The sequence below is a fragment of the Stylophora pistillata genome, chromosome 8 (genome assembly GCF_964205215.1).
Source record: "Stylophora pistillata chromosome 8, jaStyPist1.2, whole genome shotgun sequence".
Classification (NCBI taxonomy): Eukaryota; Metazoa; Cnidaria; class Anthozoa; order Scleractinia; family Pocilloporidae; genus Stylophora; species Stylophora pistillata.
The window spans coordinates 19,164,054-19,176,073 of record NC_142526.1 but is presented as its reverse complement, the minus strand read 5'-3'; the positions used below and the strand labels follow the sequence as shown (position 1 = coordinate 19,176,073).

General features: G+C 39.2%; 1 long non-coding RNA gene across 1 annotated transcript; it reads left to right on the top strand.

Moving 5' to 3' along the window:
- Nucleotides 1-7,308: 7,308 nt before the first annotated feature.
- LOC148725353 (uncharacterized) lies at nt 7,309-8,865 on the top strand. The gene is made up of 2 exons (XR_015990855.1): nt 7,309-7,528; nt 8,394-8,865. It is a non-coding gene; the product is annotated as an uncharacterized LOC148725353 (long non-coding RNA).
- The last annotated feature ends 3,155 nt before the right edge of the window (nt 8,866-12,020 follow it).

Genomic DNA, 12,020 nt, shown 5'->3' with positions numbered 1-12,020 from the left:
GCTAAGATGCGCTAGTCTCCAGGAATTTTATTTCTTTCATATTCAGTTGCTAGTAATTATGGTAAATCATACCCTATAGTAGACCAAAATTTCCTGAATCTGTACCCTATTCCAGACTTAACTGCTCAAAAACCCCACCCTTTACAGCCTACATACCTTATATATGCATGGGAGGCCCCCATCTGAGTGGTTTATAGATTTCAATTACAGATCAAGGGGCACATACACAGACACACTTACCCTACCTTATGAGTGACAACTTTTGAATAAGGGCTAAAATAATTTTTCAAACCCACCTTAATTGAAGGCCCAATGGGCTGCAAAATAATCTTAGACCCTAATCAAATGAATGCATTTAGTAGCCTAAATTCTTCAGATTTAATTATTCCCAACTTAAAAATTTTAACTACAGGGACTAAGCTGTGATTTTCAAGCTTTTAATATGACTGCAAGAATCATTAAATAAAACTATATACATGATTATATTAAATTACTTGACTGCAACATTTATTCCTGAAAATTCTGTTCACACAGTTAAAAATTTCTGGGTGTGGGAGAAACACCACCAAGACGCATTTCACCGTGTGAAGCAACTAGTGGCAGACTATCCCGTTTTATGCTACTACGATGTGAACAATAACAATGACAATAACATTTATTATTTGTATTGCGCCTTTTCTATAAGATAATTCAAAAGCGCATCACAACAGTAATTAATAACTAAAAATTATACAATTCTTTCTATAAAAATCGTAAATTATATATATTTATTTACATTAAATTAATGAAAGATAATTACAAATAAAAATATAGATATACTAAGATAACCGAAATGATTCCTTAAAATGTCTTAAGTAAAATCTTAAAAGATTCTAAGTTCGCTGCTTCGCGCGCGGACCTTGGCAACTTATTCCATAGGAAACTAGCAGGTACCAGGAAAGCTCCGTCGCCCAATGTTTTCTCAGTTTTCACACTTGGTCTTTCCAGCAAACGACCATTGTCGTTGCGCCTCAAATGATAGGACGAAGGCCGTTGAATACTAATTAAATCTGAAAGGTACTTAGGTGATAGGCCATGCAGAATTTTAAAAGTTATCAAGAGTATCTTATAATGTATCCTGAAGCGCATTGGTAACCAATGTAATTCAGCGAGTAGAGGTGTAATATGACAGAACTTGTGCGCAAGATATATGTCTCACACTCGCATTCCTATCACGTTGCAATTTCATAATCTGATATTCTGGCATTCCGTACAATAATCCAGTCTACTACTAATAAAAGCATGAACTAATTTCTCAGTAAATTTCCTGAATAAATATTTCCTAATATGACGTATATTGTATAAATAATAGAAAGCGCTGCTACAAGTCTTTGTAATGTGAGCTCCCATATCCACATGCGTATCGAACCATGCGCCTAGATTGCCCACAGAGGCTACAGGAGAGACCTCAGTCTGCCCAATCTTGATGCTTTGGATTGAAACTTTTGAGAGCTGCTGACGTGTACCTATAATCAGGAACTCAGTCTTGTCATCATTGAGCATCAGCTGATCCTCCCTCCTCCATGCTCGGACATCGCAGATGCACTTTTGCATGGCTGATATAGCATCGACTTCACTGGAAGAGTCAGAGGGATTAAATGATAAATACAACTGTGTATCGTCAGCATAAGTATGGACGGAGGGCATACGCCTTTTAAGAGTCTGGAACAGCTTACTCACATAGATGGTAAATAAAAGTGGGCCAAGGCACGACCCTTGAGGAACTCCACACTTCAGATCAAAAGGCTTTGATAGAGTTCCGTTGATAGACACTTGGTGCGACCTGCCTTAAAGTAACTCTCAAACCATCAAAGTACTTTCCTCCGCAATCCAATTGTTGACCTCAATCGTTCCAGGAGGATCTCATGTTGAACGGTGTAGAATGCAGAGCTTAGGTCGAGAAGCACCAGCAGCGTAACTTGACCTTTATCCATCGTCATTAGGAGATCGTTCTTCACCTAAAGTAGTGCGGTTTCCGTGCTATGATGTTGGCGGTAAGCACTTTGCAACTCTGGAAACAAACGAATAAAGGCTGATAGTTTCGAAAGAAACTGTTTGGGGCTGCGTCGGTGGGAGTAACGAAATAATTTGGATATAGTTGAAATGGAAAATTGGCCACCGTAACGATTACAAAAGCTGACGTTTCGAGCGTTAGCCCTTCGTCGGAGCGAATAGAGGAAATGTGGGTTGTGTGTGCTTTTAAAGGCAGAAAATGGAGCTACGTTATTGGTGGGAAAATGGCAACGAGAAAAACACGAATAAATTAGTGGAATGGAAAGCGTTCGTTGATCCCTATGGGATTTAGACTGCCGGTTTGAAAGATGAGTTTTTGTTCTAGAGTTTTACGGCTTTCCGTGCTACCTAAGTGCAAGGATAGACCGCAGATTGCCATATGTCGCTTAGAATGATTAGGTAAATTAAAATGCTATATAATTACTCACGTTCAGTTACTCATTGATTGAAGATGGCATAAACATGCCGAAACATGTCTCTCAAAAAAGTTGTCTATTTCTTACAATAAGTTAATAATAAATGAAATTCAGATAAAAAATTGATCATATAGATATTAATATTGTAAGAAATATGCAACGTTTTTTAGAGATATCTTTCGGCATGTTTATGCCATCTTCAATCAATGAGTAACTGAACGTGTATATATATTAATCAAATTTTCATTGTGTCTTCCTTACAAAAAATGGTTGCCCAAGCTGTCTTAGTACTTTTGCTCATTATGAAAGATTAAAAGTTCTTATGTTATTTTACAGCCAGTGTCCATCAAAGAATAGGCAGCAACTGACTGAAGCGTAAGTCTAACAGAAATTGTGTATATTTGATTCCAAATGCAATAGTTTTATGTTGGCCATGGTTGGGATAATGACCCAAAATATTCCTTAGCCAATTCAATAGTAAAAATGTTTGCCTACTGGTAAATAATATACTGTGCCGTTTTCATGTCCCCTCCCTATATGGAAGGGTAGGGAAGTTCATGAATGGATGTGTATTTCCAACAGGCATAATGCCCTAGAGTAATATGAGGTGGCCTAATGGTTAGTGGGCTGGATTCCAATCCCAGCCATCTTTGTTCAAGCCCTATTCTTATTTACTTCATGCTATAGAAACTTGTACAACCTCTTGCCTCATGGCCTCCAGGTTAGTACTTGTATGCCCACTTTACTTTACAGAATGTCCCCTTCATGGGGAAAGGAGGTGTTGATAGAGTATATTCTGTCAAATGACACATTTTTCCTCTGAAGCTCGAAAGATCTGATGATTGTTTGTTTGGATTTGCCTACCAGAGTTTATTTTAATGTTTTGCATTAACTTCCAGTAATGTGTTAGCTTGCCATCAAGAAGTGAAAGAAGTAGAATGTCTACCTTTTGATGTGGATGGGGATTGTGCCTTCAAAGTCCCATGTATAAGAAAACACATTTTGAAAGCAACAAAAGATGGAAGACTTTGGAAACAGTGGGTAACATGAAACAGGGGTAAGTGCTGGTTTGATTATCTTGTTCGAAGAGATAAAAATAAGGGCCGCCCTCGAATAAGTGCTGCCCTTCAGGGCGATTAATTTAATAAGCACCCTGGCACTTATTCTGGGAAATAAGGTATTTATGTATATTCCCAAAACCTCTTAAAAGTAAGGAAATTAAACATTTAACCAAAATACATACTGATTTACTTTTATTTTGTATTTTATAGGAAAATTCATTACCCGACTTATAAATTTCGCGTTAAATTGCACTTGAAAACCGATAAAGAAGACTAGGATGGCATTTTGCCCGAAATCCTCTTTTTCGGCCTCCCAACATGCAAGCCACACTCCATGCTTTTACCCTTCTTTCACAGAAGTACACAACCTGTGACGTCACAGGGCTGTTTTGGCCGCGCCAAGATGGCCGCCAGTTTTGATCTCAGCCGGTCAACTTCGAATGGTTAAAAATGTACTTTCGGCTATGCGTTGGCCCAAAAAAAGTACACAGCGTTTGCAAATAACGTTCAAACTCTATTATTTTGCAAAAATCTCGGATATGAAAATTACCTTTCAGTAGCACTTTAAAGATGGACGATTGGATGGAAGCAGAATTGTATTTGGAATGAGCAGAGAAAATCTAGAGATAGCAGTGCAAATGCAACTGGAGAGCCAAAAGTCTTTAGAGGAGGAGGACTACTTCCTTGATGCTGAGCATGACAGGGTAAAGGGCATGAAAACCATAAACATCTCAGCGCTACATCCTACAATAAAAGAAATTGTGACCATTGCAAGCATGCAGTGTGAGACAGAGTCAACAGAAACCCTGTGTGACTTCTGGAAATGTCTTAATGAGGTATGCTGTGGTTCAATTTTTAATTGTGAGTTGAGTTATAGTGGTACCATGATCAAATATTCATTTCACACATTTTACAATGTAAACAAGTGGTTGGTGGAAAAGTGAAACATTAAATATTTTGCATCTTTGCATCCTAAGGATATTCAAATTTATGCAAGTTAGATAGGCAAAGATGCCATACATCTCAACCAATGTGCATCAGAAATGTTTCACTCTTAACTCTTGGCAACGATAGTCCACTAGGTGTGTTCAAAAATTTCTGAGAAAGCTTCATCGAGACAGGCAATTTTTACCATGGGGTAGCTAAGTGTACTCGCAAGAGATTATGCAACCAGCTTTTCACTCAAATTTGTGAGCATTTTGTGCATATCTCAGGCTCCATTAAGCCGATCACTTAGATCTGGGTCCCATTGGAAAGATCTTTTCCTCCCACAGAACTTGAGTATAAGTGATGCCAATTTTGGTCGAAGGTGATGACGTCAGAAGTGGGACAAAGGCCAACGCTCGTCACGGCCGGTTACGGCCGGCACAGGCTTCAATGGGTTAATATTTCTCAGTGATACCTAATTTGCCTGATTTAGCAAGCTTACAATGGTGTTAGGTAGACTACTTGACCCGGTTTTAATTTTACGGGCTGAAATTCTCTAAAATATTAAATGCAAGTCAGAAGGGTCTGTAAGAGAGTGTATGCCATTAGCTCATAGAATTTTTCTCTTCATAGGCACTGAGTGATTATACCGGAATACCCAACTACATTTTTGATCCGCACGATTTTTCACAGACTGTAATATGGAGGAAATCGTGGATCAATACGACGACAACTCAAAGCTGATGGAGTCAATCGCGCTTCTTTTTGTGAAATGCACTTCTACTCTTGCGCCCATCGACAGGAATCAGCAGATTGGAGTAATAAAGCAAAGACAGAGTTTAGGAAGCTGGTTCACGCCATCTGTTCAGCTGCAACACCAGTAGGCTACCAAGCCGCTCGTCGTGCATTCCATACGTGGACAGAACAGAAGGTTAAGCGGGGATATGTAAAGAAATGGTTTGAAGGTTTCTGGCATCCACGACGGTTTCATTCATTCCGTGTATTTAAATCAAGCACCACAGCAAACACAAACATGGCAGAGGTTGGACACGCAAGAAATGCTGTGAGGGAAGCAAGAAATGTTACGTTGTCGAGAGCATGTGGTGGAATGTGCCTTGCTGAAAGGAAAGTTGGAACAGTATGAACAGGGTAACCATGTGGGTGGAAAATACCCAAACCAGAAACAGAAAAACGAAACCTCTCTACAGAAGCAAGCCAATCGGGCAGGAATTTTTCCTAAAGAGTTAGCTAGAGGCATTGATTTAGAGAGCTATTGTGCTGAAGTGTTAGTAGATAAGACAGGGTTCGTGCTACTCCTTAAACGCCTTGAAAACTACTTGAATATATTGTGCAAATTTAAGGGCGCTTGAAAACTCCTAAAAAATAAGAAATTTTAAAAAAAATCCTTAAAAACTCCTTGAATTTTTTACTTAAATACGCATTGAATGTGAAAAATACATTGGAAACAATAAAAGAGAAAAAATATAGAAAGTTATTTGGTTCAAGAGCGCCTTGGAAAAAAATGTGCCGCCATTATTGCAAACAAACGCTTAGAGAAGCTTTATTCTTCTTCGTTGGATTTCCTGTGGCAAAAACGCCGAAAACTACTGGGAATAGAGCTACCCATGATTCCTCAGTTCATGAAGATCATGTGGGTCGTCTCAGCATCACTGCAATGAATGGATGTTGAGTATGTGAAGTCGTTTTGCAGTTTTTGGATTTTTCGACTTTTAAAAACAACAAATGGCTAAAAAAGTGAACTTAATTCAAGGTGAGAATTAATCTATCTGCAAAGCTATGAATCATGATCGCAAACAACAATTTTTTTTAGCAAAATACAGATAGGATTGTTGCCTTATCGTTCAAAGCCTCTTGCCTATTTCATTCACAAAAGTCAACGCTGCCACAACATTAAAGTCTGTTCCTATTATCAAAGACGTTATTTTATCAAAATCTGAAATTGAAAAGCATTTATGAGATCTAAAATGGAATAAAGCTACCGGTCCCGACCAGATTTCTTCCAGAACTCTAAAAACTGCCGGGAATGCGTTGGTCCATCCATTATACCATATTTATTGTGAAAGTCTAAGATCTGGCTACGTGTTTGAACAATGGAAAGTGGCTAGGTTGAGCCCTATCCACAAAAAGGACGATGAGAGCGACATGGGCAACTATCGGCCAATTTCTATTCTCAGTATACCCAGCAAGATCCTTGAATCAGCGGTCTCTTAAAGAATCGTCAACCATACATTCTACGAACACAGTTTAGTCACTGAAAACCAATGAGCTTATAGAAAAGGCTTTTCTACTGAATAAATGCTTATAAAATTGACAGAACAATGGAGACAAGCAGTCGATAACAGTAAAGTTGTCGGCGTGGTTTTTGTTGATTTTCAAAAGGCCTTTGACTGTGTATCGCATAAAATATTGCTGAATAAACTCGAGATTGACTTTGGGATCAAAGGCAACCTGGCTGCTTGGCTTCACAGCTACTTAAAGGGGAGGCGACAGTTCACAGTCATTAACGGCGCAGCCTCTGATTTTGCCCGCGTTAATACAGGCGTTCCTCAGGGATCAGTCCTCAGTCCAACCTTGCTTGCACTTTACACATATGATCTACCTGATAATATAACAAATGCAACTGTTTTTATTTATGCAGATGATACCACCCTGTTCTGTATCGGAGACACTGTAGACATTGTTCTTGCCGAACTGAATGCTGCTCTCAAGGAACTACAGCTATGGTGCTTAAGAAATCAACTATAAGAAATCAACCCCTATCTTTAAGAAATCCCTTCTTGAGAAACTACTACTTAAGAAATCAACCCCTACTTAAGAAATCAACCCCTATCTTTAAAAAGGGAGATAGAACTGACATTGCCAACTATAGACCTATATCCTTGCTGTGTATCCCAAGTAAATTACTGGAACATCAGGTCTGTAATATAATTGATGAGCACCTAAGTAACTCCTCTCTAAAAAGTCCTTCACAGTGGGGCTTTACAAAAGGACTATCATCAGAAGGCATGTTACTAAAAATGACAGATACCTGGAAGATGAATATGGATAAAGGTATGATTGTGGGTGCAATATTTATTGACTTTAAGAAAGCTTTTGATAGCATCTCACACAACATCTTGTCATTAAAACTCCAAGCTATCGGATTAAGTGGGAATCTCCATGAGTAGCTGACAGATTATTTGAAAGACAGATTTCAATACACTGTGGTAAATAACCACCCTTCTAACTTGGATGAAGTGAAATATGGTGTTCCCCAAGGATTTATACTATCTACGTCAATGACCTCCCTAATGCTATTACATCTGGAGACTCGTTCATGTATGCAGATGATACAACTTTATATTGTGTGGGGAAGAACTTTGATCAGGTCTGCTCACAATTAAATAACATTCTCGAGCAACTTCTGCTTCGGAGTACAATGAACAAACTTTGTATTCATCCTGTAAAGTCTGAAGTTATGATCCTTAGCAAATCGGGCTTCATTGGTCCTATTCCTCCAATATGCTTCGGAAATAATTTTATTAATGTTGTTAATAACACTACTTGTTTGGGATTAATCATTGACAATAGGCTTACATGGGCATTGCATGTGGACCATGTAAAAAAATCTTTTGCACAGAAAGTGGGCGCATTAAAAAGAACGAAGAAGCTTCCTGTGAAAGCGCTGGAGGAAATTTACTTTAAATCTATTGTACCTGCGGTATCGTATGGTATTGTGGTGTGGGGAAACTGCAATTATTCTATTATGGAATCCTTGAACCCTATTCATGCAAGAGCTGCACGAGTTATCCACCAGGATAAAAGTCTTGAAGAGTTAAATTGGTTGCCAATTTCTTACATATATAAAAGAAGACTCCTTCTTCTGATGCACGATGTTTTAAATGATAAAATCTTATATGCCCCTTTTAATTTGAAGTTACGCAACAGACCATCACGTACAGGAGGGTTACAGGTTGAAATCCCTAGAGTGAACTACAAAGTGGGAAAGGAATCAGCACAATACAGAGGACCTGTAATCTGGAATTTTATTGCTAGGCTGGTAAATTTTAATGTGAACATTCAAAAAGACAGTTTTAAAAATATTTTACGTAAGCTATCACAGAACATAAATAGCTTCTCTTTTGAAGCGCCTATGATTGCTATGAAAGACAGAGATTTTGTATATTTTTAAGTTTTATTACATTGCATGTAAATTTTTGAATTAATTCGTGACTTGTTTGCTAATGAACTTTATTACAATGATTCATATTGAATATTTAAATACCATAGGGTGACTTTATGAATTATTTTAGTTTTACATTTTATTAGTTCGTTGTAGGTCCACATCAGCCTTATGGCTGCCCCTTCCTTACAACCTGCATTACTAAATAAAATGATTGATTGATTGATTGAACTATTGCCTCACCCCAAGAAATGCGAAGGTATGCTAATTCATCGAGGAAACTTCGCCGGTCCACTACAGTCATTAATACTGATGAGTCATGGTATAAGATGGGTTAAACACACTAGGCTGCTTGGAGTCTACATTCATAATAGGACTTAACTGGGACTACCCTGTCAAAGCATTAAAGATCAGCTTTGCAAATAAGCTTAACATGCTGAAGCGCACCTTGTTTTTACCAAGACCCATGCTACTGGACTTATACTTCAAAGTAATCTACCCATCAATTATATATGGTATCACTGTCTGGAGCGGCCTTACTAATAAGGAGGGCCTAATTGCATTAGAGTCTTTACACTGTAGAGCGGCAAAATTAATTTTTAACTGGCCATGGGATATTCCTAAGTCTGAAGTACTAAGCAAGGCTCGATGGTCTTCCATTGAAACCACATGTAAAGTTAATTTGGCTAAACTGATGTTCAAAATAGATAAGAAGACTTTACCTATATCCATCTTAGATACTACCGAAGAAGTTGACGTGAATACAAAAGAAAAATCTAGGAAGTAATGCCAACATAAAAATACCAAAATTCAATACATATTATATGGAAAACAGTTTTTCCAAGAGAGGACCTATCGCTTTTAACACACGTCTCCAAGAATCAAATTTAAGAAATATAACCATTAAGCAGCTGTCCTCGTTAGCCTACAAATCAAAGGCACTTTTAAATTTGAATTTTAATTCTATTTCTCCACAGACAGTGAACTTTAAGGATCCCAATTTTAAAATTTTTAGATCTTCTAATTTTGATAGGCTACTTTAATTATTTTATTTTACTACATTTCATTTTATTCCATTTTACGCACGACCCCACAAGCGTGTAGTCGCTTTAACAATTACCGTGTTTAAATAAAGTGTTTGTATAGTTGTATCGTATTGTTTGTATTGTTGTAAGGTTTGAAGACTATGAATTTTGATCAGCTCGTAAATGTTCCAACAAGACCAATTAGCGAAACGTGTCTGGATCACATCTTTTCCAATCAACCTCAAAGAATACAGAATATCATTTGCCCTGTCATCGGGCTTGCTGATCACTTCCCATTGTTTGCGGTGAGGATATATAACAATGCTCTTGAGCGTCGTACTCGTAACGCGTCAAAAGGCAACACCTACATTCGGTATGGTGACACGAAAAGGTTTAGCGAAGAACAATTGAAGTTAACCCTTGAGCAGACCCCATACACGCTATGCATAATGAAAATTTGCTTGGGAAGCCTGGTAACAGGTTCGCATGAAAGCGAGGTCGGTCGGGCCACTCTGTGTTTGCAAAGCTGAATCTCTTAGAATTTGTGTCATTTTTCAACACTTGGTTTAATTTGTGTATTTGCCGATCGATGCCTTTGAACTGTTGTGTTCCCCAGTGTACCTTCAAGGGTTATCGGAATGCAGGAGGAGACAAAGTTTCTTTTTTTAACTTTCCAAAGGACCCTAATTTACGTAAGAGTTGGATTCATGCGATTCGAAGAGGGGCCGTAAGGGGGTTTCACGTGAAACGTGATCGGACTAATTTATTTTCTGTGATCCGTAATCTAAAAGTTTTAAAATTCGTGAACCGTGAATGATATGATTGTCGTGATACGTGAAACAGAGAAATAATTTTCCGATACCCGTGATAACAAACACGAAAACGACCCTTTTTTCCGTGAACGGCTACGAAGACCCCACAAAGGACCTCTCCAGGTGATCGCCGTGTCTGTTTTCTTCAGCTTGTGTGACCAAACAATAGGGTTTCGCATGACCCATTGATCCAAAAATAAAGCTGATGCGACCCTTGACACCAACGATCAGGTCTTCAGATTATTCATTGTCTGACGTCTTGTCTTCATTTCTCACGACCCACAATGTCGAAGAGCGAAGTCAGCGAAGAGCCGTTTCGTGTTTTAGAAGGGGTTGTCTACTTCGTTGATCCCAAATGTCCTGGATCTTTCAGTTTTCTTGGGGGAAAGGAAAGGATCAGAATTCCCCTGAAAAGAGAACATAATTCCCTTGATGCCCTGAAAAGGCATATTGTTGAACGCGCGGGCCTCAAGGCCGAAGCTGAGAAGCGGGGAATAGGGTCGTCTATTGATCTTAAGCTGTGCAGACTAGCCAAAGGCGCAGAAGGCAGTAAAGCTTTCTCAATCAATACACAAGCGCAGTGGAACATGAAAAGGCCGCTTTCTGTCGATTCTGCAGTTTTACAAGGTTAGCGTTTTCATCATGAAAATTTGATAAGAGATCGTAATTTATGACACGTGTTACTTGAAAGTCACGCGTGAAAGGTATCTGATATCCATACTTTCGTGTTAATTGTTTTAATTCGCGTTAAATTTCTTACATCTCTTAGGGCCTGTTTACATGGAGATGGGGTGACCCCCTTAGGAGGGTCACCCTTCTAGAAGGGGCAAAAGATAGCCCCTTTTACATGCAAAGTCTTGTCTCCAGGGCTATCGCGATTATTGAATTTGGCACCGAGGGAGATAGCTGCGCGGTCGCTAAGTACACAACAACCAAAATGGCGGACAAACGAAGTATTTTGGCGGTAAATTCAATTTTCCTTGCGCTTGCCTCTTTGGCTGCGGTTTTTCAGTGCTGTGGGTTCTTGCTGTCGTATCCCCTAATAGAGAAACGCCGACAAGAGCGAATGGCGCTACAGGTAGCCGCCCAGTACAATGCTGCAATGCGACGAATGAGGCATGTACGAAGGAGAGCCATTTTGTCGCTGAGGGAGAATTTGGGGCAATCCTGGTCGCACAGAGCAGTGGCGAAGGACGCTTTTCGTTTTCCCTGTGAATTATTTGATTTTTCACGTGGCAAGCCTTCTTCCATATCTTTCCGAGTCGAGCGGCTTTCTACGGTACTCTCGTCGACCACCTATTCATGATCATCTATGTCTTTTTCCGAAATGTCGACACTGTTGTCCTCAGACTGTTTCGAACTCTGTTCAAACAATTTGGCCACCACAGAACGGCGAAAATATTCCTCGGGCTTATACGCGCGCGAAGCCATTACAGAGTTTCGCGGCAATCTGACAGTAAACTGAACCCACAAAAGTTGACCCTTCTCGGAGTGTGACCCTACCTCAAGTGTTTACATGGCAAAAAGTTGGCCCTCGCAGGAGG